This window comes from Vidua chalybeata, chromosome Z, assembly GCF_026979565.1.
Source record: "Vidua chalybeata isolate OUT-0048 chromosome Z, bVidCha1 merged haplotype, whole genome shotgun sequence".
Taxonomy (NCBI): Eukaryota; Metazoa; Chordata; class Aves; order Passeriformes; family Viduidae; genus Vidua; species Vidua chalybeata.
In genome coordinates, this window is record NC_071570.1 from 59,326,107 (window position 1) to 59,351,106 (window position 25,000).

Here is a 25,000-nt window from a genome sequence, read left to right on the forward strand (position 1 = left end):
GGAAGAACAAGTAAGCTCATGCTGTGAGGTGAATCTCACTGCATCCATCTTCACTGCTGAGCTCATTAAAGTCTTGCTTGCCTGCCTTGTTGCCTCAATAGCTTTCTACTTGCCTCCAAGCTTCATTCACAACTTCTGATACTACTATAGTCTTACTCATTTCCAACTTTTTGAGGCACAGACCTTCCTACCAGGCCCTTTGAAAGTCTAAGTCATCCAGTCACATGCATTTCCTTTTTTTGTATCCTATTCTCTTGAGAGACCACTAGCAAAATTACCTAAGAGCACATCTGACTGTTAAGAACTTCTGGTGTCTGGGAAACCTTTAAGAGCAAAAGTTGGCTTACACTGCAGAAGCAGAGAAATCTGAACAAGTAAAGTTACTACAGATTTGGACTCTCCATGATAACTGTCTTCAAAATAAAAAGAGCAAAGAGTGAAATTTATTCTAACCAATCAGCTTTTCCAATGAGAAAGCAATTTCAGTATTCCAGGTTGAGATGCCTTAGTTCTACTTTTAAACTATTTGGCTGCATCCCTACAAATCTATGGGGCCTGATGAGATTCATCTGACAATACTCAGAGTTGGCTGATGCCATCACAAAGCTCCTTGATGATTGTGGAGTAGTCTTGGGAACCCAGAGAGGTCTCAGCTGACTGGAAGCTGGAAACTTTGTTCTGATTTCCAAAAAGAGCAAGGAGGCCTCTGGAAACTACAGGCCGTCAGTCTCACTTCAGTGCCTGGTAAAACCATGGAAAATATTATTCTGGGAGATATTGAAAAAACACTAGGAGGACAACACAGTTATCAGTCACAGCCAGCACATCTTCATGAGGGGGAAATCCTGCTTATCAAAACTGACTTCCTTCTACAACAGGGTAACCCACTTAGTTGATCTAGGAAAATCAGTAGAGGCAATTTTTCTGGACTTCAGCAAAGCCTTGGAAACTGTCTCTCCTTCTAGACAAAATGTCAAGGAGACAGCTGAACATTACCTGGTGAGTAAGCCATTGGCTCAAGAGTTGGGCACAAAGGGTTGTGGTGAATGAGGTGACATCAGACTGGACTCTGCTTGTGAGTGGGATTCCACAGGGCTCCATCCTCTGCCCACTTCTCTTCAACATCTTGGGCAAGGAATTCAAAGGCATACTAAGTTTGCCAATGACAATAACCTGGAAGGTGGTATTGAGTCCCTTAAGGATAGAGAAGCTCTGCAGAGAGACCTCAAGAAATTAGTGAGCTGAGCAATCATCAGCCAAATGAAGTTTAACAAGTGCTGGATTCTGCACCTGGGAAAGGCAACCCTGGCTGTACACAGAGACTGGGGAATGAGAGGCTGGAGACCAGTGCTGCAGAAAGGGACCTGGAGTCCTGGTCAATGGCAAGCTGAACATGAGTCAGCAGTGCCCTGGCAGCCAGGAGGGCCAAGCGTGTCCTGGGGAGCATCAGGCAGTCACAGCATGTCCAGCCAGGCAAGGGAGGGATTGTCCTGATCTGCTCTGCACTGGGGCAGCCTCACCTTGAGTACTGGGGGCAGTTTTGGGTACCACAGTATAAAACAGACATTGAGCTGTTAGAGAGCATCCAAAGGAGGGCAATGAGAATGGTGAAGTGTCTGGAGGGGAAGCCATGTAAGGAGTGGCTGAGGTGCCTCAGTCTCTAAAGTCTGGGGAAGAGGAGACTGAGGGGAGACCTCATACTGCTCTTCAACATTCTCACAAGAAGTGAAGGGGCAGGCCCTGATCTCTTCACTCTGTGACCAGTGAAAGGACTCAAGAAAACAGCATGAAGCTGTGTCAGGGGAAGTTTAGGCTGGATATCAGGAAATAACTTTTCATCCAGAGGGCTGTTGAGCACTGGAACAGGCTCCCCAGGAATGTGGTCACAGCACCAAGACTGAGCTCTGAAAGATTTTGGACAATACTCTCAAGCACATGGTGTGATTCTTGGGATGTCCTGCACAGGGCCAGGAATTGGACTCAATGATCCTGATGGGTCCCTTCCAACTTAATATGTTCTATTAATCACTCAGGGGAAATATTTAGAAATTAAGAGAGAATAAATAGCTGTAATGAATTAACATATTACAGATGCTTTTTCTTATTATAGTATTTCTAGTGAGCAAGCACTTATAATCTGGCAATAATAAGCATAAACATTTCATTTGCTTGTTTATTTAGACAAAACATTCTATTTTCTCCTTTCACCTCCGTAGTCACTGTGATTCACAGGGTTTCATGACATGCCAGTTTCTCTGCAATTTTTTAAACTTAAAAAAATTGCAACAGGAGATTACCTATTTTGAATACTCTCCACAAAACACTGCCATTATGTCATTAAAGCAATTATGTTATCTAAAAGCAAAAAGAACATTACAATACCAGGAAAAAAATACATGTACCAGGAAATAATAAGACTCTTCTTCTTCCATGTTCATTTTGAAATGTCACAGGATTGTTGAAATGCTGTTTCATCAGAAGAAATTAATTATGTCTGTAAGGAGTTACTTTCAGCTACACAGAAAACAGGTTATAACAGGCCACATCTATCTCTGCCCAGCCAGTGTTAGACTAAGTTGCGCAAGTTAAAATGTGCTCTTGCTTTCATAACCAATATTACCATCTCCAATAGGTTAAGGAGTACTTCTCTGTATTATGTTGTGATGAATAAAACATCTCATAAGCCTCAGATAAATTCCAAAACCCTACATACATACCTCACGGTAGCTGCATCCTATGGCAAAAATAAAACCATAAAGAAAAAAAAATGTTGTGAAAAGTAAAATTGTCCCCTGATCTAGGCAGAAGTTTTCATTCCCCTTGTGACATGTCTAGAGGTTTCTCATCTCCTTACCCTGTTTTTTTTTTTCCTTCTTTTTTCCTTGCTCTTAAGTGTTGTTTGTAATTGAAAGATATTTCTCTTTTTAATTAATTCCATCCTTTTCAAGCACCTGAGTCAGTGTACAGAAAGATAACAGATAAAGCATCCTACAGGAAAATAAGCCTTCAGAAGCTTGTTTTGTCTTTAGTGGATTGGTAACGGACAAAAGCACCTCTACACCAGCAGCTCTCAGACTCACAAGTTTATCCACATCCAGCATACAACTGCAACTGCTCAAGATTTAAAATATGTCTATTGAGTCTGGATATTCTGAAAATCAATCTCTTAATAGAAAGGAGTTCAGCCACCACTTAAAAATCATCAGGCCCCAAAGAAGTAAATGAGATAAAGCCAGAAATTCCCAGTTATTAATAATTTTTAAATTCTGCTCACGGAGTTTGACGCTATAATTCTAATTATTAAACCACCACCTTCTTTTGAAATACATGTACTTTCACTTCAGATACAGAATAGTCCATACATTAATAACTAATGATTATTATCTCCATAAGAAAGGAAGAAAAATAATAAAAAAATTTCAGCCTTTGGGATTTTCTTACATGCTATGCCTTCAATATAATAATCCCTTATGTCTTTTCAGGGAAGACAAGCAGATGAGAATTGTGGAAATTGAACTACTGTTTGGTTTCATTATTTTAATGAGAATTCATTTCCCTCTTCATTTGGTTTTGGATTTTTTTCCCTGTTTTTCTTATCTTTAAAGCTAAAAATCACATTATAGCTCTGCAATGACTTGCATTGCATATGACTGCAGTCAGCAATATTACACTTTGTTCTACCAGGTACAGAATACTACTTTTGAAAGGTAAAGTCATAGAAAAAAATAGCATGGATGGGACTTCTGAGGGCCATCTTATATAAGCATTTTTTGGAATTTAAATCCAAAATCCAAAAACTTTCCTTCAGAACAAAATTTAGCTATTTCAAAGTCACTTCATACTAATAATAGACGTTTATGAATGTTTGTCAAGCATCAAGGAAGTACTAGTTCCATGCCTTAGAGAACACCTTCACAAAAATGTTAACAGGAAAGAAAAAACATTTTCCTTTCTAATAAAAACCTGATCCCTAAAATCATAATGAATTACTAACCTTTAAAATCACAGTACTTAACAGACTAGTCCACACATGCACCAAAGAAGTAATGCATAGAATATAACTTTTTTCCCACCACCACTAAATGAACAAACACAAGATCAACTATTGAGACAAGTATTTAGGACTGGTCTATTGTAGGAAGTTTCTTGACAGGTTTCCTCACTGGAGGCTAGCTGCAGTGAGACACTAGGCAATATATTCAGGGGAGATTCTAAAAAATGTCAATCATATATAGGTTCAGGAAACATCATTTAAAGTGAAGCTTAAATAGTCATAATTTCTAGCTTTATTAGTAAAGCATCCAAATAAGCAGTCAGGAAAAGTGTTGCTCATCCATGGCATACAGAAACAAATGTAAAAAAACATGAAAACACTCTGCTATATACTACACAAAAACTTTTAAAACCACTTGAAAGTTGCAGAAATTAAGAAGAAAGGAGCATCTGCCTAAAATAAAAGCTAGACAAAATGTACAGTTTGTCATACATGACAAATTGTTCATGCACAGGATTACTTAGGCTCCCTTCTGCTACCAAGAACTTTAAAAAATTAACAAATATAAATATTTCCTTCAGAGACAGTGTGTTATCTTCCATCTTACAGTATTAATGAATTATTCTACCAGTCCTTGCCCTGGGCTAGAGCTACCATTTTTATTTTTCCTAAGAAGTGTGTTTTCACATCTGATAACCAGGGTAGGCATGCTTCTAAGATTTTCAAGCAGAAAAAGTGTGGGCACCAGTTACTAGTTGTGCTAGCATGCATCTTGTAAATTAATTCTCGAAGGACTTTCTGATGTGACTTTGATGATGTAGATTTGCACAATCCCAAGGTAACCCAGGCTGGCAGGGACTTGGGAACGTTTCTAGTCCCAGCTGCTGCTGATAGGGACAGATCAGGTAGCTCAGGGCTTCGCCCAGTTAGGATTTGAAATCTCCAAGTCTGGAAAAAGCCCACTTTCCCCAAGCCCTGCCTCCACCACTGCTCCTCCCCCACCAGCACATCATCTCTCCCAGATTATAATGTCCCAGCTACAGAAGCCTGGCTAGAGCAAAGGCAGTTGGCAACCACTGCTCTCCTCTCATCCCGATTACATTGCAGAAGGTATGAGGGCTGGATCCCTCATGACTGATCCTTGGTAAATCCTTACTGTTTCCTGTCACTGGCATCTCCTTCATGTGCCCAGATGTGGGTTCCAGGAGGTCTCCTTCCTTGGTTTTACCTCAGGCTGATGACCAGCTTTTCTCCTCCTTCAGCCAAGTCTGAGTGCAGAGGCCTAGCAGACCTGGGTGGTGACGACCTGCCCTATCCATGCCTGCTGTCACTGCATCACCATCAACTACAGGGATCCTGATAGAAAAACCATTGCAGATCAAGGAGTCAATGATCCACACACCAGGTAATCTGAGTATCTGAGTACACCCTGGCCTGTGCTGCGCTGGACTGCACACATGGCTTGGCCTTCAAGCTGCACTGTGCCACACAAATTCCTTGGTTGCAGAACAAACTAATTTTAGGACAGGGGCCTTCATCACCAGCAATTACAGCACCTGCACCACCATGCCTTCATCAAGAACTGCAGCAATAAATTCTTGTAAGAACATTGTTTCTGCTTGCCAGCAGAAAATACAAATATATTTGAGCTATTGTTTGGGAAAAAATCATACAATAGCTAAAATGAGCAAACAAGTCAGCCTTGTATGGACAGGTCACTGTGTGCTGTTCAAGCACCATTCAGTAACAAAATGTTTTGCTTAAGCTCCAGCAATCTCCTGAATGGCTGGTGCTCTGATGTATTGCATTTCCCAAAGAAGATAGAGAAAGCTCCATCTGCTTCCTTACCCTGGTCAGCGATCTGTAACACATCCCAGAACACTCAACAAACCCTCCTCTGACCCTGACCCACAAGCTCTACACAGACCTGAGCCCTACACATCTGAGCTGCTCCTCCACATGAAGGGCAGCCCTACTCCTCCTCTTCCCTGCCTGCCTCTCCTGAAGGGCTCCATCAATCACAGCACTACCACATCACAGGTGGTAGTGCAGCCATGCTGCAGCTCTGGCCACAGGCTGAGCTCTAGCCCCTGCACTCGAATCCCAAGCAGTGTGCAGACAAGTACACTCCCTGCACCCTACTTTAACATGCCCAAGCTTTGCCTTGTTCCCCTTGTACTTTTGCTTCTGTCCTTGCTCCACCATTTTATCATACAACTCAGGGCTGTAATGTGGCTCCCACATCACTGCTAGTTTAACAGTCTCCTCACCAGACTGACCAGCCTCATGGCAAAGGTGCTTTTGCTATAAATGAGAAAGGGAAAATGACATCTGACTTTTCAAATTCACAGATATGAAACTCAGAGGTTGAGCTAAATTTTGTTCAATCTGCTCCATAACAAATCTGAATTTCAGCTCTTCACTCAGTGGATTACACCTGTATATATAATGTTCCTCACCCACATAAACATAGTTCTGTTCTGCTGTAAAGGGAGTTAATTACTTCTCATCAGTCATTTGTACTCAGCCCATCTGATTTTCAGCATCCAAGACAGGACCAGTGACCTGGTTAACAGCAATAATTTCACTGGTGCCACGGCAAAGTAAAGTTTTATGTCATGTGTTCTTATGTTTCTCACTTATTTTGTATCTTAGCTACTTTAAATATCCTGGGGGAAATTTCACCTCAAAAGCAATTTAATCTTTGAACAAAAGGGAAAAAAATTCTGCTGTGATCAGAAACTGTAGAGCAGAGCAGCCAGTTATCTCAACTTTTATTTAACTAGAGCACTGCGCAGCATCTGCTTAAAATGTGTTGGAAAACTCACATAATCCAGAGGTTGTAAGTACCAATAACTCTCAAGATCTTGGCAGAAAATGTCCAAACAATTCCCTTTATGGGCAGAAATTCAGTGTAATCCAAAATGTGGTGTACTGGTTTGCATGGCAAAAATTTTATCAGTTTGAGTAGGGGGGTTCCATGCTCTTTTCCATTTCCAAAGCTACACAATCAGATGATGGAGAGAGGAAAAAAGCAGAAAATCCTTAATTTCTAAAGCTATAACCATACTTCACTCCTTCAGTATGTAATGTCTTCACTCAAAATGAAACCAGGGTTATTCTAAACAAAGATCACAGCTAGATATCATTTGGAGTCAGCCACATGTGGCTGCATTGGCTCTTGCAAATCTTTTCTATCTCAAATATCCTTCACTTCTTCAGCTCCTGTCAATGTAGAAATTTCTTCTCTATCCCTCAAACACTAATATCAAAACAAGGTAAATAAAATTTAACACTCCTCCATTCCACCCTCACCCCCTCCAAACCCCTTTCCTGTTCATTTTGGTAAATAAATAAGATTACCAATTATTCTTCAGGAATTAACAAAGTAATAAACAGCAGCCAACTCTTAGGATTATTCAGTAAAAATGTAACAAGTAATTAATAAAAGTGAAACATCAGTATCAGCAATTTCTACAAGTGTGTAAAGAAAAGGAAGGCCAGAAAATATAGATCTTGGGGAAAAAAAAAATATCCAAAAAGTACACATGCATAGTATCTCTTGTACTAAACTCCTGCTTCAGCACTGCACCTCAAAAATTCTCCTCAGACAAGTGACAACCTTTAAAAAGTAAACTGTGGCAGACAAACAGAAGTTGACATAAGAAAAAAAAGATAATTCAAGGAACAAGGCCGGGGGGATGAGGCCAAAACAATGATGTTAAAAGGACTGAAATATTATATTTCCCTTCCCTATTTCCCCCTGCCCCAGGATAGTGTGGGTGCAAGTGGGAAAGAAAAAAAAAAAAAGCTCCTGGTGGAAAACGTCTTAAGAATTACTATGTTCTGGCATTGCTTTGGAAAATGGTTCCAAGTGATTTATTCTTAGTGTTGAAATGTGATTTCAGAAGCCCTATTCTCTCATTAAAAAAAAAAAATAATAAAAAGGCATAAATGAAGAAGATAAATTAATAGTTACCCAATCTCAATAAAAAGAAAAACAATGCTTTCAAAAAACCTGACAAATTTTTTTTTTGAAACCCTAAACAAATTACCAAACTAAAAAATTCAGAATCTGTCATTCCCATCTGTCCTGCACTTTATGAAGTTTAGTGGGCTTAATGTAATGAAAATTCATTAGCATAAAAACCAATATAGTACTACTTTAGAGAAAAGAAAAGGAAAAAGTTGCTCATCCTTTCAGAAAGATTCTGGAAAAGCAAAGATTAAGCAAAGATTAATAGAACCTTTCAGTTCTGGCAAAACACTTGCAACCTGAATCTCATTCAGGGTTCTGGCTGGAGTAAGAATTAATCTCAGCTGTAAGCCACAAGAACAACAACTTTTCTTAGAACAGAAACTCAACAAGCCCTCAAAAAAACAAAACAAAAAACCCCACAAACCAACCAACTGACACCAACCCTCAACTGCACTGTGCATTTTTCTGATGAGTTCCAGCCATATAATCCTGGGGGGATATATAATTTAAGCCATCTATTGCAAAGTTTATGTATTATTTAAAAAACCCACTCCAAATCCCCACCCTAAATTACAGTATTTTAATCTTCAGCATGGTACAGATGAATGCAACGCTATTCCTGTTCCCCCACCACAAGATAATATTGTTACTTTGTATGATGCTTTCTTGTTGCCATGACATCCTTTATACCATAGGTCTCTTTACCCTTACATTTTTTTCCCTACTGAAATTCAACCCGTGGTCATTTTACCCCCAGGTCAAAAGCTTATAAATATGTGTTTATTTTCAAAATTATACATTTGATCTATTGAATAAGGTGTATCACTCCAGACCTCAGACAGTCTGCTTTAGGTAGGATACACAACACTGTTTCTAAGCACACGAGAACTGAGATTGTCCTTGGACAGTGAGAAGTTCTTCCAAAATCTGTGTTTGTGTGTGTTTGTTCAGCGCTTACCTATAGGATTCTGATCCCAAGGAGACAGCCCACCAAGCACTCTAATAATTAATGTCACTCCTGTCTGAATGCTCAATTTATTATCTCAATTTCCCTTTATGGTCAAGATGTTCGTTTCCCTAACTTGCAATCTATGCTGTAGCATGCATCTCCATTAAAATGTTTACCCACCCCAGAGATTCCCAGCACATCCCATCGATCTGGCTGAAGATAGATACACCAACAAGGGAACACCCAACCAAGAGGAAAACCTCTGGTTCCCAAGAACCTGTTTTTTGCCTACATGCTTTCGGGTCTTTCGCTTATGATTGATACCACTGCTCCCCTCAGCTGCACAACGAGAGCATGAGTGGCAGGCAGATACTTTCCACCATGCCAGCTGCGCTCCTGGCCGAGCGAAGCAAGTCGAGCTGCTGCTCCGCCAAGAGCGCCGAGAGTCGAACCGGAGACCTGCACCTGTTAACAACTACAAAGTCAGGCTCAGCGCACGGGAAAGGCGATTCCTCTTTGTGAAGCGCAACAAGTTGCTCCTGACCACCCCCGCCCCAGCCCCCGGAGCGAGCAGGTGCCCGGGCGGCGCGGCGCGGCCGCGGTCACTCACCGCCAGCGCGGGCGAGGAGGGTCCAGTGCGCTTGGAGCCGCGCCGGGAGCTCAGCCGCCGCCAGGACTCCGCCAGGCGCCCTCGGCCGCCGCTCGCCGCGCCCTCGGCGGCACTGCCCCGCTCGGCTCTGCCGGGGCTCAGCCGCCGCTGCTCCATCCCCACGGCGCGGCTGAGCCCCGCAACCGCCCCAGGCCCGCCTCGGGCACTTTATCGGCGCCGCCTGGCGCGGCGGAGGAGCGGCGGAGGAGCGGCGGCGGGGCGGGGCGGGGCGGGGCGGGGCGGCTCCGCTCCGCCCGGGCCTTCGTACCGCGGGACTGCCCCGAGGGGCCGCGGGGGCTCCGGGTGGGCGGCCTGCCTATCCCGCAGCAAAACGAAGTTTTAGTCTGCAGCGTGAATTAGAAAACAGGCACAGAAAGAGAAAGGGACAGGTAGGCGTACTGTGCTCAGACATGACAAGTTATGATACCTGTTCATCTCCCGTCTAGATCGTGCCAAAATCGTGCTAGGAGACTTTTTCTAAGTACACTACGTTAATAGTTCTAGGGAAATAAATTAGTAGTTTCCCTATAATAAAATATGTTCATTCTTAATGTCGAGCAACAGTCACATGTGCGCAGCCTCCACTCTAAGCCAAGCGTTTTCCCCTACTGTTTACACTTCAGAGAATGAAAGTAGAGTTGCTACTGTTCTTATTTTCTAACTATACTGTTCTTATTTTCTAACTAACACAAGTGTTTTTCTTCTTTTTTTATACCTTGCAATTTTGTAGAGAGACAGATTAATCCTATACTAATATTTTTTGGTGGTTACTAATAAAACTCTTGTTTAGTTCAACCAAAGCATGTTCTGAGAGTGGCAAGACTCCAACGAAATACAACTTTGATTTTGAAAGGAGTAATCAGTCATAACCTGTTTGCACAAAGAGTGACAGTGATCATACACTTTTCTGAAAGTCAGACAACAAAGTCATAATTGAAACTCACCTATTAATCTCTGAATTCTATTGAATTCTATTCAAATCCATAGTCTGAATGTGCTATGAAAATACCCCAAATTCCAGATTTTAGGTCACAAAGCTATTTCTATTGAAATTCTTTGAAATTACCACAGTACAATTTATTTTCTAAAGCACAAATCCACAGCAGTCTCTGGGTATTGAAGGTTATAAACCTTTTAAATGAAATATTGTTTGTATCATTCACAGAAAAAAAAGTTATGAACTAAATAGGAATAGGCTTCTTGTTGCAAACAATCCAAACATTGGATGAAAAAAGTTGGTTTTTTTTGGGTTGGTTTTTTTCCATTCAATGTGAAAGACATGGAGGTAGAGCTTTATGCTACCAGATCACTAGAAAATGAACTTTGTATTTTTATGTTTATCTGAGTTATCATCGTAGGATAATGGACTAAATAGAAAAGCACTGTCACCAATTTATGTCTGAAAAATAATGCTGAAGTGTCCTCTGGTGTGTCACAGTAATTTTAAAACTGAATCAGGTATTAATAATGTCTATTTTTAAAATTGCATCTAATGTCTTAGCCACTTGATCACTCTTGCTTTGCAGTGTTTATGTACCCTTGACACTGGGAGCAGATAGATTGTTTTCTGGGTCACCACTGGAAAAAGCAGTATAGAACATTGATGATTAAAAACTTCTTTTTCTAAATTATGCCTGGTCACCTCATTGAAGCATGAAAGGACAAATAATGGGGAAATTTTTATTGTTTCTTAGAAGCCTTTAGTATGGTGTTTATTCAAGCTGAACTCTCTCTACACAGGGAAGTCATTTTGGGCAGAGACTGCAAGATCAAACTTTCAACATTTAAGTTTTAATTACACTCAGTTTTTTCTTTCTCCCATCTGTTCACATCAAAAGTTCACAGCCTCCACTACAACATTGTCAGAAACATTTGCAATACCTTAGAAAGTGAGCATACATCATGAATAAATACTCCACAGTATTTTTTTTGTTCATTATACAAAAAAAAAAAAAAAAAAAAAAAAAAAAAAAAAAAAAAAAACCCCAAAAAAACAGGCAACAAATTCAGAACAAAACAAAGGATTGCTCAGCTTGGATTTTAGCCCATTTTTACATCAGCATTAAATTGAATATTCATCTCAAGACACATTTGGCATTTGGTAATACAGCATTTGATGACACAACATATTTATGCTTAGACCATGAAACTTGCTTTTAACCCAAGAAGTGAAAAATTTTTGTGCCATTACAGATGCTCATTCTGCCTTCAGGTGAGGGGCCTTTTGAATTCAGATATGTATGGAAGCAATGTTACCCTTAGGCCTCATGCCTAAGACAAAACATCAAGATACATCCTGGCATCTTCACAATATTTGTGGTTTTGTTTAAAATATGCAACTGCCAATTAATGGAGACAAGTAAAGAAGTCAATATAGCAAGTCATCAAATCACAGAATGATTGTTGGAGTTGGAAGGCACCTTAAAGATCACACTGGTCTGCATCATAGGTTGGGCCAAATTATTAGATAGAAATGTCAGTAGTTTTTCTTCACCAATATAAAACTTCAAGAGAAAAAAGAGAGTTATAGTTTTAAAAATGACACTTTCTTTAAGAACTATAATTTATCTTTATACAGTCATTATAATAAATCATGCTTTCACCAGCCAGCTGAATGATGATCCTAGTCTTAAAAAACAAGTTTGTGTGAATACGAGTCCACGATATTTAATCTTTCAGTCACCAAGTAAGGCACAATGCCAAGATTAATCTTAGTACAATTCCTTGGCTTTGAAAACCCAGGTCAGTATTTGAAAACTGAGTGGGTTTCCTCAGCATATAAATTAGTCACCCCATTTTGTTGCCTAAAAACCCCAGGTATATTAGTTTGCCCTATGCCCAACATGGGGAAAAGCATCTGCAACTGTGACGAGTAGTTTTCATTCTTATTCTCTATCTTTGAATTAATTCCTCTCAATTAAAAAAAAATATAGCAAATTAAGAAGTACCTGTGCAAATTTATCTTTTTTGCTTTTGTGCCCCACTCTTGTAATTATATTTTTGTTAATATGTGCAAAGCTTTTGGACACACTAGCCTTAAACAGGTGGCAATGCTGGACTCCACACTCTGATAATTTTCGATTGCTGAATTAATTGTAACTGAAATTGTGAGTAAGAGATCTTTGATGTCTACATAGTGGCTGTCAGGTATAAAACAGTGAATGCCAAGGGGAACAGAAGGGGTACCAGGTTAGTCTATTCAGCTGGGTTCTTTCTCTGATTTTGCATTTTCATTTCCCTTTTAGACTATTAATGCCCTGAATCATAACTGGTTCACTGTTCTGTTCCCTCTGTAGAAATCTGTCATTCAAATGCTTGAATAGCAAAGCACTATACAATTCATAAAAATGTCTGCAAGAACGTAAGTAAAGCTTCTAGGAAAAGAGAGAGGGACAGTATATTTTGATTATTTTTTCAGATTTTCCTGTACAGTGTACTGAAGTTCTCTGGCCCCTACAATGTTCTTTCAATTTTTTAAGGAAGGAGTAGAGATATTCAGCTCAAAAATTCTGTAAATCTTGAAGGTAAACCTAAACAATTTTTTTCCTCACTTTTCTTTATGTCTAAAAGAGAATTTCTAATGAGGGCCACCTCAATGCCCTTTTCCACAGAAAACCTTCCAATACTGAGAGTTCCCAAGCTTGAATGAGGTATGTATTTTTCTGATAGCTAGAACTGGTTTATCTTACCCAGGAAAGTTATTAATTCCCCTTTGTAGTTAACCACATCATAATCTTTATCCATCACTGTAGGTTTGCCTTCATTCTCCTAGACATTCTGCCAGACTTACTGCCAAGCTGGAATGGCAGTGACCTCAGAACTGATTCATCTGGATACCAAGTACCATTCTTTGCAGAATAGAAGCCCTATACAGGGTCAATATTGAAACAATCCAGCCACCATTAGCTATTAAATCTATATAAGAGGAATTTCACAATTTTTTAATGTAGTTTTTACTTCTGACACCTGGCAGATAGGAGTTTAACAGTTCAGTTATTATTCACATACATAAATATTTTGACTTTTATTGAGTTGATCATCGTAACATTTTCTTTCAAATAAAATTAAGATCTTAGCCCAAAAAAGCACTGGGACTTATACTGAACTTCAAAGCCAGTAGAGCTGCTAGTGATTTTTATTGAAGCTTCATGAAGTACTGCTGAATATGCAAGTACTGCTACATGGAGTGCTAATGTGCCAGCTATTAAAGGTTTGATTTTCATATCACCAGTGTTTTAGATGATAAGTCTGATCCTACACATTGCATTCAGTAAAAGTGTTATTAGGTACAAACCCTGAATACAATAATTACTTGCTCTGCATGAGTAAGTTTACCTCTGGAGCTATATACATATTTAAGTAGATTAGCTCTTGAACCTTTGCAAACTTTTGCAAAATGAACCTACTAATATTACTCTATTGTATTAATTCCTTTTATTATAGTACTTTGGGGGAATTTAAATAATAAGTAGAAGAAAACTATTTTATGGACCCTTCAAAGCCAAGAAAGAATGTACTGGGGCTGTTTCTAATTAGTGATCTATCTATAAGCCTTAAACTAGTAAATGTTACTACTGCAAGAAAAAGTTGTTGGCCTTTCAATGCAGTTAAAAATGAAAAGGCTTTTTTAGTCTTAAGCGTAAAGACTGAATTTTTAATGACTGGGTTAAAAAACTTTTAAAAATTGATTTCTTGGACTTTATTTCATTAGCCTATACAAGGTATGTTCCATAATTAGTGACAGATATCTTTTTAACTCCAATTGTAACTCGTGAGCCCTGCAAATGATAGTTACTCATGTTCTTTTAGCAGCTTAATTCTTTCCCATATTTGGGACTTCTCTGTCTTTTAATATGATCACATACTCAAAAAGACTGATGAGTTATATTAAGAGGAGAATGTTTGCTTCACCTGGCATTCTTTTCTACTGAAGTTACAGTCAGTGTAATCTTAGAGCAAAGATATGTGTTACATTAAAATACAGGCAAATCACCTTTTTACCTCTCCTTATGACATAGTCTGTACAACAGAAAGAAGAAAAGCAAAGTTTTCCAGACTTTTTTTTCCCCCCAAATATTTCACCATTTGAGGCTGTAGATTTTTAACAGAAATATTAAAGTTGGTGTATGAATGCAATGTGTATGAATAGAAATACCTGCATGTTCCATTGGACCATACACATCTTGGTGCTTGCAAGTACATGCATATGTCTGTGTGTGTGTGTGCATGTAAAAGAGTGAGTACATGAAGACCATGAGAGAACAAGTGTGAATACATAAAACCAACTTGCCTAAAGATTTCATAAACAAGTATCACATTTCTGTCCAAAATATTTCATGCCGTGTTATCTTGTACTACTTTTCCTGCAATGTGTATGCATAGACACTGGAGATTGTTTGAAAGTGAGAAGAAAGAGCTTTGGAGTCTAAAATTCCCTGTAGCCACTTGGTGACCTGGGCTGGAAGAAAAAAAGATAGAGAAAACAGAATCTGTGCCACAGTCCTCCCCTTTAAGTCTACAAATATGGTAATCCTTATTTTTTGCTAAAACTTGCCTTCTTCAGTCGAGGAATTTTAGTGTTTAAAGTGAGCAGTCCATATAAGTGTAAGGATCTCGTTCTGTGTACCTAAAATGGAGCTGGAACAAGAGCTTCTGGTAGAGGGAGCAATTCATTGTTTTTCACTTATGGAGTTTTAAATGTATAGTGTGAAAGTTTTCTTCCAGAGAGTGCCAGAATACAAAAAAGCAGAATACAAAATTCATTAGTTAGGTAATTCTTTAAAAAGAAAAAATCCCAGCACAAGTAGCATTTTAGGAGGAGTTATTTTAAGCATTCAGATTTGATAAACAGTACTGATCATTTAAAGGGATTGCACTGAGGCTGACTTCTTTTGGATCTAATCTTGTATTATATCTACTGACATAAGAAGGAAGGGAGGTGGTGGAGGGTGTCTGACAGAATTTGGAGAGACAAATTATTTAAGTTTATTAAGAAAATAGTGAGCTTGGGGCCTAGAGGGAGAAGATGGGGAGATGAAAGAAAGGAAGATAAACCACATGAAAAAAGAAGACAAGCCAAAAGAATTTTACATGAGGCAAGGAGAAGAATGGTATACCAGGGAGGAGCTGTCATAAATACATGGTGGAGGGGAGTGACGAAAGAGATGTTTTTCAGACTTCAAGGGGTCTTGCACACCCCAGAATTCCCATCCTATAAAAAAGGGAAGTGAAATGGGTATTTGTTCTTTAAGGCTTATTTGGTGTTTCTGAAATTATTCATGACCAAAATGATTGTATACATACTCCTCAACAGATAAAAGTGAAAATCAGAGGAACTGATGATTAACTCTGCATTGCTGGTAGTGTAATTGCCCTAAATGTCCAGAGCATGGCCAGTACACCACTCCATGGCAGTTATGGAGACTGGGGGGAATTATTTGGATTGACTCCTGTAATCTCCTGCCAAAATACAGAGGACAGCTTGTGGTTAAGCCATGATTAAGCCATGCCAGATTGCACTGACATTAGAATCCATATAGCAGAAGTTATTTTTGAAAATCCATTAATCAGAGGTGATAAAGCTGCTTTTAGTTTTACTGAATGATTCTGCCCAATACAAATAAAAATTTACAAATGCAATTATGCTTTTATTTGACACCAGGCAAAAAAATTAACACTGATTTGCATAACTCCCTAACACCTTTTACAGTATTTTTTTAATTAGCCACCTGCTCTTGTTATGAATAACATCTATTTATGATTCTGTAACTGAGCAGTTTTCTGAAGTAATGGTAACGTGCAAAGCAAATAATTTAGTCTGACCTCTTCTGATCCCCATCAATCTGCATATAAAAAATAAGTATGTTGATCTGAGAACCTGCTGAAGCCTTCAGAAGGTAAAAAAAACCACCAAATACACAAAAACCTAAGCTACCTATTGTGAACACATTTTTCTATATACTTAAGGAAAATAAAGTCATTCAGATACATTGATTTTCTGCCTACTGAGGAGAGGAGAGGAGAGGAGAGGAGAGGAGAGGAGAGGAGAGGAGAGGAGAGGAGAGGAGAGGAGAGGAGAGGAGAGGAGAGGAGAGGAGAGGAGAGGAGAGGAGAGGAGAGGAGAGGAGAGGAGAGGAGAGGAGAGGAGAGGAGAGGAGAGGAGAGGAGAGGAGAGGAGAGGAGAGGAGAGGAGAGGAGAGGAGAGGAGAGGAGAGGAGAGGAGAGGAGAGGAGAGGAGAGGAGAGGAGAGGAGAGGAGAGGAGAGGAGAGGAGTACATTGTGCAGTAAAATAAACAAGAATCAAGTCTGCCATTTCACACATTAAAGGTGTGGTTATGTTGAACACTAAGATATTCCATTCATGCAGGCTGCAAAATTTCTGCCATACTTTATAATGCTGAAAGAGTAATGCAAAAAACTCTGTACTCAGCACGTTTTTTGGTAGTTGAGGGCAACTTAGTAATTGAACATTTTCAAAAATTATATAAATTTGATTGGAATTGAAAGACATGCAAAAAAAAAAAATTTAAAAGTTAAGCCTTCTATAATTAGATATTATGGGAGGTTTCTCTGTTATTGATAGTACTGGAGAACTTGATACATACCAGAATGCATCTGAGTCCATGTTTGATGTGAAGGCAAAGATATTTGAAAACTGACAAATGTCCAGATGTCTTATACGGATGTTCAGTGTGCAGGAGGTATGTGGGGATGAAGCACCAGCCACTCACAGGAGTTTAAGATTGGATTTAAGAGCTTTTTTAGTAATTTCAAGATGGTTGCATTCTTCCTTCTTCTACAGCAAATATACCCTTTTTATTTGTATTTATTAATTTATACGAAAATTAATTTTGGCAATAAAGCATGAGGAAGACAGTTTACTGACTTCAATCCAAAAAGGAAAAAAAAAAAGATAGACACACAAAAGGAAAATAGGAGGTGAGATTGTTCTGTATAGAATAATCACCCATGCAGAGACTCATACAGCTAATACATTATGGTTTTCCTCAGTGTTTACAGATCAATTCCTATTAGAGTCCCACCTGCTTATTTTTAATGTTTCTAACTGATGTTTCTAATGTTTCTAATGTATCCTTCCTACAGCTGTAGAAGGAGAAAGGAGTGAATGATTAAAATAACTTAATGCAACAAAAATTGCATACATATTGGCATTTTTATACATATTGGCTCACAGCTGAAAATCAAGTAGTGAAAATAATCTGGGTCTGATGACTTGTGCTGTGTTTCTTCTTCTGAGTATGTTAACTGATGCAAAATGAAGTAGTGTAGCTGCTACGATTAACAGCTTGCCCTGATAAATGTGAAAACTTCCCACAGCTTTCCCAAAAACTCTTCAGAGGTGAAATGCCTCAATAGAGGGCACCATATTGTGGCTTTTAGTTGGAGTAACTTACAGATTCTGTTTTCAGTAAGTTCAGTAAGTTTAACAAAAGGGATGGTTCCTGCAATCTCCTGCTGAAGCAAAGAGAAGGACATCCCCTCCCACCCCAATTTGTATCCCTGGAAAGTAAGTCATTACAGAGATGTATTTTATTGCTTTAAAGCTCTGGGACTTATTGTGAAATGACATAGAACACACTGCACAAGAACAATTCGTGAGACTTCTTTGCCTCAGCTCTCCTCTTGTCTCGCCTTGCTTTACCTACAGGAAGTTTCTCTGCTGCAGAACGCTAGTTTCTACATCAGGGCATGGGTAAAGTTAAAGCCTCTAATGACAGCACAGAGTCTGACTGACATCAGCAAAGGGCATTCACTAGGATGGTGAGAATGGGCCTCAAATGGAGAACTGTTTAGGCCAGGCTCTAAATAGTAGTCAACATGGGAATTGTTTCGCAGTGACTGAGCTACTCTAACTTGGAATCATTTGGAATCCTTCAGCACAGCTCCTGTATTTTGTTGTTGTTGTTGTTGTCGTTGTTTAATTCTTTTCTCAAATACTGTTTTACACATACAGAGCAAAAAATCTCGATTTTATCTTTATATCCCCCACTCTTTTTTCTACTTAATGCTGTGCCCTAGTGAGATCTCTGGCTGCTTGCAAAGCCTAAAACATGAAAGTGAATTAAGTAAATCTCATCAATTCTGGATTTAAAGAGGAAAGTAACATGTCATCCGTGTCCTCCATACCTCTTATCCAGGTTGCTGGAGGACAGCAACCCTTCTTGACAAACTAAGAGCTTTTACCCACCAAGGAACACAAAGGCAAAATACCATCTTAGCATGACTAAATAAAACTAAGTATGACTTACAGTGACTAAGAATCTCAGTATCACTAAATTTATTTAAGAAACTCCCTTAGCATTCTCAGGAAAATACATTATGAGAGTGCCAGTTGCCACAGTCCACTTTTAAGGAAAAATATCCACTCTGCCTGCGTTGATACCTCCTGTTTGAGAGAAAATTTTCTCACAGAGGTTCCAGACTATTACCTGCATTCTTTGGGTCACATCCTGTAGGGGACATTTACACCTGGATCAGCATTCATATGAATGAATCTCTTTCAGGCTAGTCCCTTTCCAAACCATTTGTTTTTAAAGTTTATCTTTCCATGTTAAAGACATTGAATATTTAATGGCCTTTTGGTAAACTTTTTTCCTCATGTTTGTGCATAAGACTCACCAGCAAATAGGTTTCATGAAAAAAAAAAAAAAAAAGGCTGAAAATATGTATCTGGGCTAACTGAGCAGCAGCTGTACTAAGTTTACAAAGATAATTCTCCCTCATAGACATAAAAAAAGGGATATTGCAAAATATAGGTTCTCTTGTCTGATAATATTAAAATTGATTAGAATACAAAGAACTAAAATAATTGAAGAATCTGAGCAAATCCAAACCTGAAGAGTCCATTCATCCAGACAGATAAGCTCTGAGTTGGTATGACCTCTCCTCCCCACCCTCCCCAGTACATTTTCATTAGTAAGATATTTATCATAGCAACTACATAAATCATATTTTCTTGATCTACAGCACAGATTAATCTCAGGCACACAGTAAATCAGGCCTATCTTAAAACTCATGAAAGACCAAAAATAAAATTTTGCAACTAGTCACTTAACCCTAAATGCAAGTCAAATGTGACTTTAATAATTAGTGTAGGAGCAAAAGAATGTAACAAAGAGTTTAAAAGGTTTTTGTTGTAACAGGGTAAAAATTGTAGTTGTAGGTGAATCATATGCAACAGCTAACTTAAAAGAGCATTAGAAAGGCATGAGAATTAAATGGCAGTGGAAATAAGAGTCTAGTACATTATGACATACACCCACTGCAGAGCTGTGAATTCCTTTCACTCAGAGCACAGAGAAGAAGGGAAGGTTACAGTTAACTGGCCATTAACAGTGATACAGTACATAAAGAAGGGGAGTCATGGCAAATGACTTTGGATAAAAAAAGGCAAAATTATTATTTTAGTATACTAGTTACTTCAGTGAATGACAAAAGCATTACTTATATGGCCATTCAGGTAGGAGAGTAGAAGGATGCAATATGCCAATATCTTTACATGCAAGAAGTCCTTTTTTTTTTTTTTTTTAAACAGGATTTTAGTGAGTCCATATCTTTTAAAGTAACTGCAGCAGCAGAAACCAGAAATCACTGTGGAAGGAAATCAAGAAAACAGGTCCCAGTTTGCATCCTTGGGGCCCATTCTTAGGCTGAATTTCAGCATGTGGTCTCTTATCCATGGACAAGCTGGCTTGTCCTGAGTGCCTGTATTTTCAGCTACAGGACATGGTAATTGTACATCAGTTTGATTGATCTTTACCCTCTTTATGTGGGCTAAGCCTGCAAAGGACACATCCTACTGCCTGTAAGCACAGACTGGCTGGCAATTAACACAGCTCAGGTACCTGACAGTTATGGAGGCACAAACGACAGGATCAGCTCTATGACTTGAAACACTGGAGGGCCATGATGTATGGTGTACGTAGACAGGTATTTTGAGCTTCAGTGCTGTGTTTTAGTGTCAGTAGGACAGGTTATTCTAGAGGGCCACACCAACATTTGTGGGCTCAGATAAGCCATTTATGTTATATATGATTTTCTTTGTCTCTGTGATTCGTAAAGTATGATAGTAAATGGAAAGCTCTGTCAACCTGAGATCTGCTTTCACAGGCATGAGTTCTTCCCTTTCTCCATGCCAGTGGACACTCATTCTCTCTCTCCTCATCTCTTCTGGAAAAAGTAGAGGGAACTCCAGTAATTCACTATTTTGATGAGAAAGTTAAACTCTGTGTGTGAAGTTACAAGAAATATTGGATCTAAGAAATGCTACAGCATATGTTTCTTCCTAAGACCACAATGTTTATTCCTAAGTTAGGCAGACCTAAAAGCCTTTTTCCTAAGCAAAGGTGCATGGAAAATAAACAATGAGTCAGATCATTAAAAAACAAAAAGAACTGTTGCTAGCAAATAGAATAATAATGCAGGAAACATGTATCAGTGGAAATGTAAATATGTCTCCCTGTTACTTCCAATCAGTGGAATGGTCAGTATTCAGAAGGAAGAAATAGAAGCATAAAAGGTGTTACATTGATGATATATCATCCTAACAAGTCCAGGAGCAGGGAGCCTGCACAACCTAAGTAAACAGAAGTAAACAACATGACATATTTGACAAACAGATCATTAGCTACTGGACACTTTTTAGAACTTGGCCTACATGATCCTGTGATTATAATGAACTCATTTAATACATATTTTCTTTATTAGCAAGAGGTTCCTGAGAATACCCAGAATTTACAGAAAGGTATGTAGCAACTATTTCATCAACTGTTTGCTATTCCCCACACTTCTTCTTCCACAAAGTTTGGGCTCTAAAGAGCAAAGAAGGGAGGTGAGAGGAGGACAGGCAGAGCCCTCACAGCCTTTTGCCTTCTCATTTCCAATTCTGAGTGTATGAAATTGCAGGAAGGCAGAAAGAACCAAGCTTCCCTTACTTGTAGGTACCTCAAAGGTTTGTCTCCCCCAGGGAGAAAATGATAGAGCCACATCTATTATATGGAAGTCTGAAGCTGTCTGTTATGACTTTTCTGCTACTCCAGTGCTCTTAGCTAGTGGGCCATAGAATCATAGAATAGTTGGGTTGAAAGGGGCTTTCAAAAGCCTTCTCATCCAAGGCCCATCCAATTAGCAGGAACATTTTTAAGTAGATCAGGTTGTTCAGAGCCTTGTTTGACATGATCTTGAGAGTTTCCAGAGATATGGCACTCATCACCTCTCTAGGCAACATGTGCCAGTGTTTCACCACCTTCATTGTAGAAAACTTCCTCCTTATAATGGTCCAAATTACCTCTCTTTTTAGCTAAAAAACATCTCCCCTTGTCCCAGTCCTACAGGCCCTGCTAAAACATTTGTTCCCATCCTTCTTAAAGGCCCCCTAAAAATAATGGAAGGCCACAATAAGGTCTCCCCTGCACTCTCTTTTCTGCTGGCTGAACAACCCTAATTCCCTCAGCTTTTCCTCACGGGAGAGATGCTGCATTCTTTCAATCATCTTTGTGGCCCTCCTCTGGACCTGCTGCAATAGGATGAGGCAGCTCTCACTGAGAGTGGGGAATGAGCACTTCCAGGCTGAAAACTTCTCCCAGTAACAGCATGCAGCTCAGTTAGAAAAGTGCACTTTGACTTAGTTTCTACTTCTGCCTCAATGCTAGCAATTAGTATTCCTAACCTCCAACAATCACCACATAGAAAATAATATTTTTGTAGTAGATTCAACTATCTTATAGATGATAGCGAGAGTTCTTTGGTAATTTCAAAAGGGCCCGCAGCCATATAATATTAAACTGTTACTAATTATCATAATAGCTAATGAAACAGATGCTTCTGCATAAGCCCATATCTGCATTAAGTTCTATAGGAGTATATACCTGTAGATGAATCCACTGATGCTCTGACCTGCCTCCCACCTCTGTAGGATTGCTGTTTCCACGATACTCACATCCTCTCTCCTCCTAGGAATCAATCAGCAAGCCATGTTCATGCACTAACCCTGATTCAACAACCCATGTAAAATACCACATGGTTTGGGTTGAGGGTTGAAGACCCCCTTGTATTCAGGTGCGAGAAGGGAGAAAGATGGGAGAGAAGACCTTTCCCCTTAACATCTGCTTCTACCATTTCAAGTGTCAAAATCAAGACAAACATTTCCACTTTTTTCCCTCAATTTCTGATGTGAAAGAATCACCTGCTGCTTCCTTCTGCTACTAAGATGTCAGAAATAGGAAAATTTTATTACTGTTGCAACACTGTTGGTCCCACCTGCGCTCTCCAAAAGCAGCAGTAACATTGCTCTATTAACCACCACTGACAAACTTACTGCTGTCTGGTGGAAGACAAAAAGGAGAAAAAGGGAGGAAAAAAACCCACCCAAATGCAAAAGTTGCAGGCAAGCTTAACAGATAGAATGAAAGATGTGTAAATACTTTTGAAGGACACATTTGTTCTAAAGCTAAAAGAAATACAACTGCTCAATTACATTCTCTTTGTTATTCATCAGCAGGAGGGCAGAAAGCCTGAAATATGTATTACATGCCCAGCATCAATTTATAAGAAAACTTCATCCCCAAATGCTCAGTTTTGAAAATGTCTAAATTTCTGGGTTGGAAAAAAAACCAACCCCAAACTCAGCCATGCAAGAAAATCTGCAAGTACATTTTGTTGCATCAGCCAACATAAATTGAGCTTATATGCAGCTTCTTTTAGCCAGACTTTATTCAGTAACACAACTTGGAAAACCCTTTGCCTGCAAGACCATTCTTCAGCAGGGAGACTGAGCACTTTTGACTAAAATTTTAAAAATCTTGTCCAAATTTCACAGAAAATTACATGAAGATCTGAAGTCTCTCCCTCTTATATTTCAAAGACAGAGTTAAATAAGCTCTCTTGCCATTATTTACAATTGCAATCACTGTAGAAGCTATAAGAGAAAATCCTAGTCCATGGAAATAAAAAAATTCTCTTAACAGCATTTCACTGGATTTTATTGTTCTTACTTACTTACAAGTAATTAATATATCCACATTTATTATTATTATGATGTAGAGTAATGACACCACAGCTGAAAAGTCCCACTTTGAACAGTTAGCTCTAATTAAAGCATAGAGTAGTGGATAATGTGTTGCCACTCCATATGCTTCATCTTCTGTTTTGATTACTAGATTTTAGCTCATTCCAAGGAGATTCAAGTGTTATTCCAGCATCTGCCTACTTTGTAGACAAACAGCTATGCTCATATCATTATGCACTAATATCACATCACAATTTGATGTACTTCACAGAATCTTTAACATTAATAAAGACAATTATCTTTTCCCAAAATTTACAAACTTTAAAAATTATTAGTTTTAGATTTTTATTGTACCTGAAGAGAAAATAGCTTAACTTTTATAAAGTTACTCTATTGCATCTGGGATTTTCCTAACAGGTTAATGAGTCACAAAAGGCTTAATGCTCCAAAGTCTATTTTAGTGTCTAAATCAGAATGTATGCCAGACCCTCTCTAACAACGATTTTATGAAGCTAAGAGCAGTATTGTGTCTGATAGGTTTTTAGTTTATTACAAGTAAGGGGAAGATACCTCGTGCACATGTATTTGAAAGAGCCAGCTTTGCTTTACTGAACATGTTCTGCTTTAGAGGCAAATTCCATTCCCTAATTCTAAAACAGTTTGTGTGGTATTCACATACCCTCTGAACAGAGAGATGTAGCTTTCTCAGGATTTCTCCTGAGAGAAGCAGAGAAAAGAGAATCAAAACAATTCTTATCTCATTCTGTGCTGTGTTTGTGCCCATGTGGAATGTGGTATGGAGATTGTTTACCCAAGGTGATTGATTGATTGATTGGATTCTGGTGATAGTTGTTTAGATTCATTGGATCCACAATTGGATCCATGTGTGTGTCAGGATCCTCAGGAGCAAGACATGGATTTGCTTGTAAGTTAGTTAGTGATAGTTCTTGTTAGTGTAATATAGTTATAGTATAATAGAGTTTAATAAAGTAATTAATTAGCCTTCTGAAATAATTGGAGTCCTGCATATCATTCTTCCCACTGGTCAGACACCGCATTTTACTATAAGTTTGTACCAGAGTATTAAAGAGAACATGAAAAAAAGAATGTGCACCTCTATAAGGAGGCAGAGAACAGTGGAATTGTGGATAAAGCACCATCCAGGAGAGCACAGAAAAAAAAACACTACAAAAAACCACTTAAGTAGGAAGTAAGCCCACCTGTGGACATCCTACATCCTATAAAGCCAACTGTACACACTCTGAAAGAAGGTGAAGGATTTGTCCCCTGATCATAAAGCAGAGCTCTCCCAGGGGTTACAGGAGATATTCAAAACCTGTTAGCCTGAGCAGAGTAAATACTCCACACATGGCTGGTGGTATTGAGCAGATCAATCCCTTCTC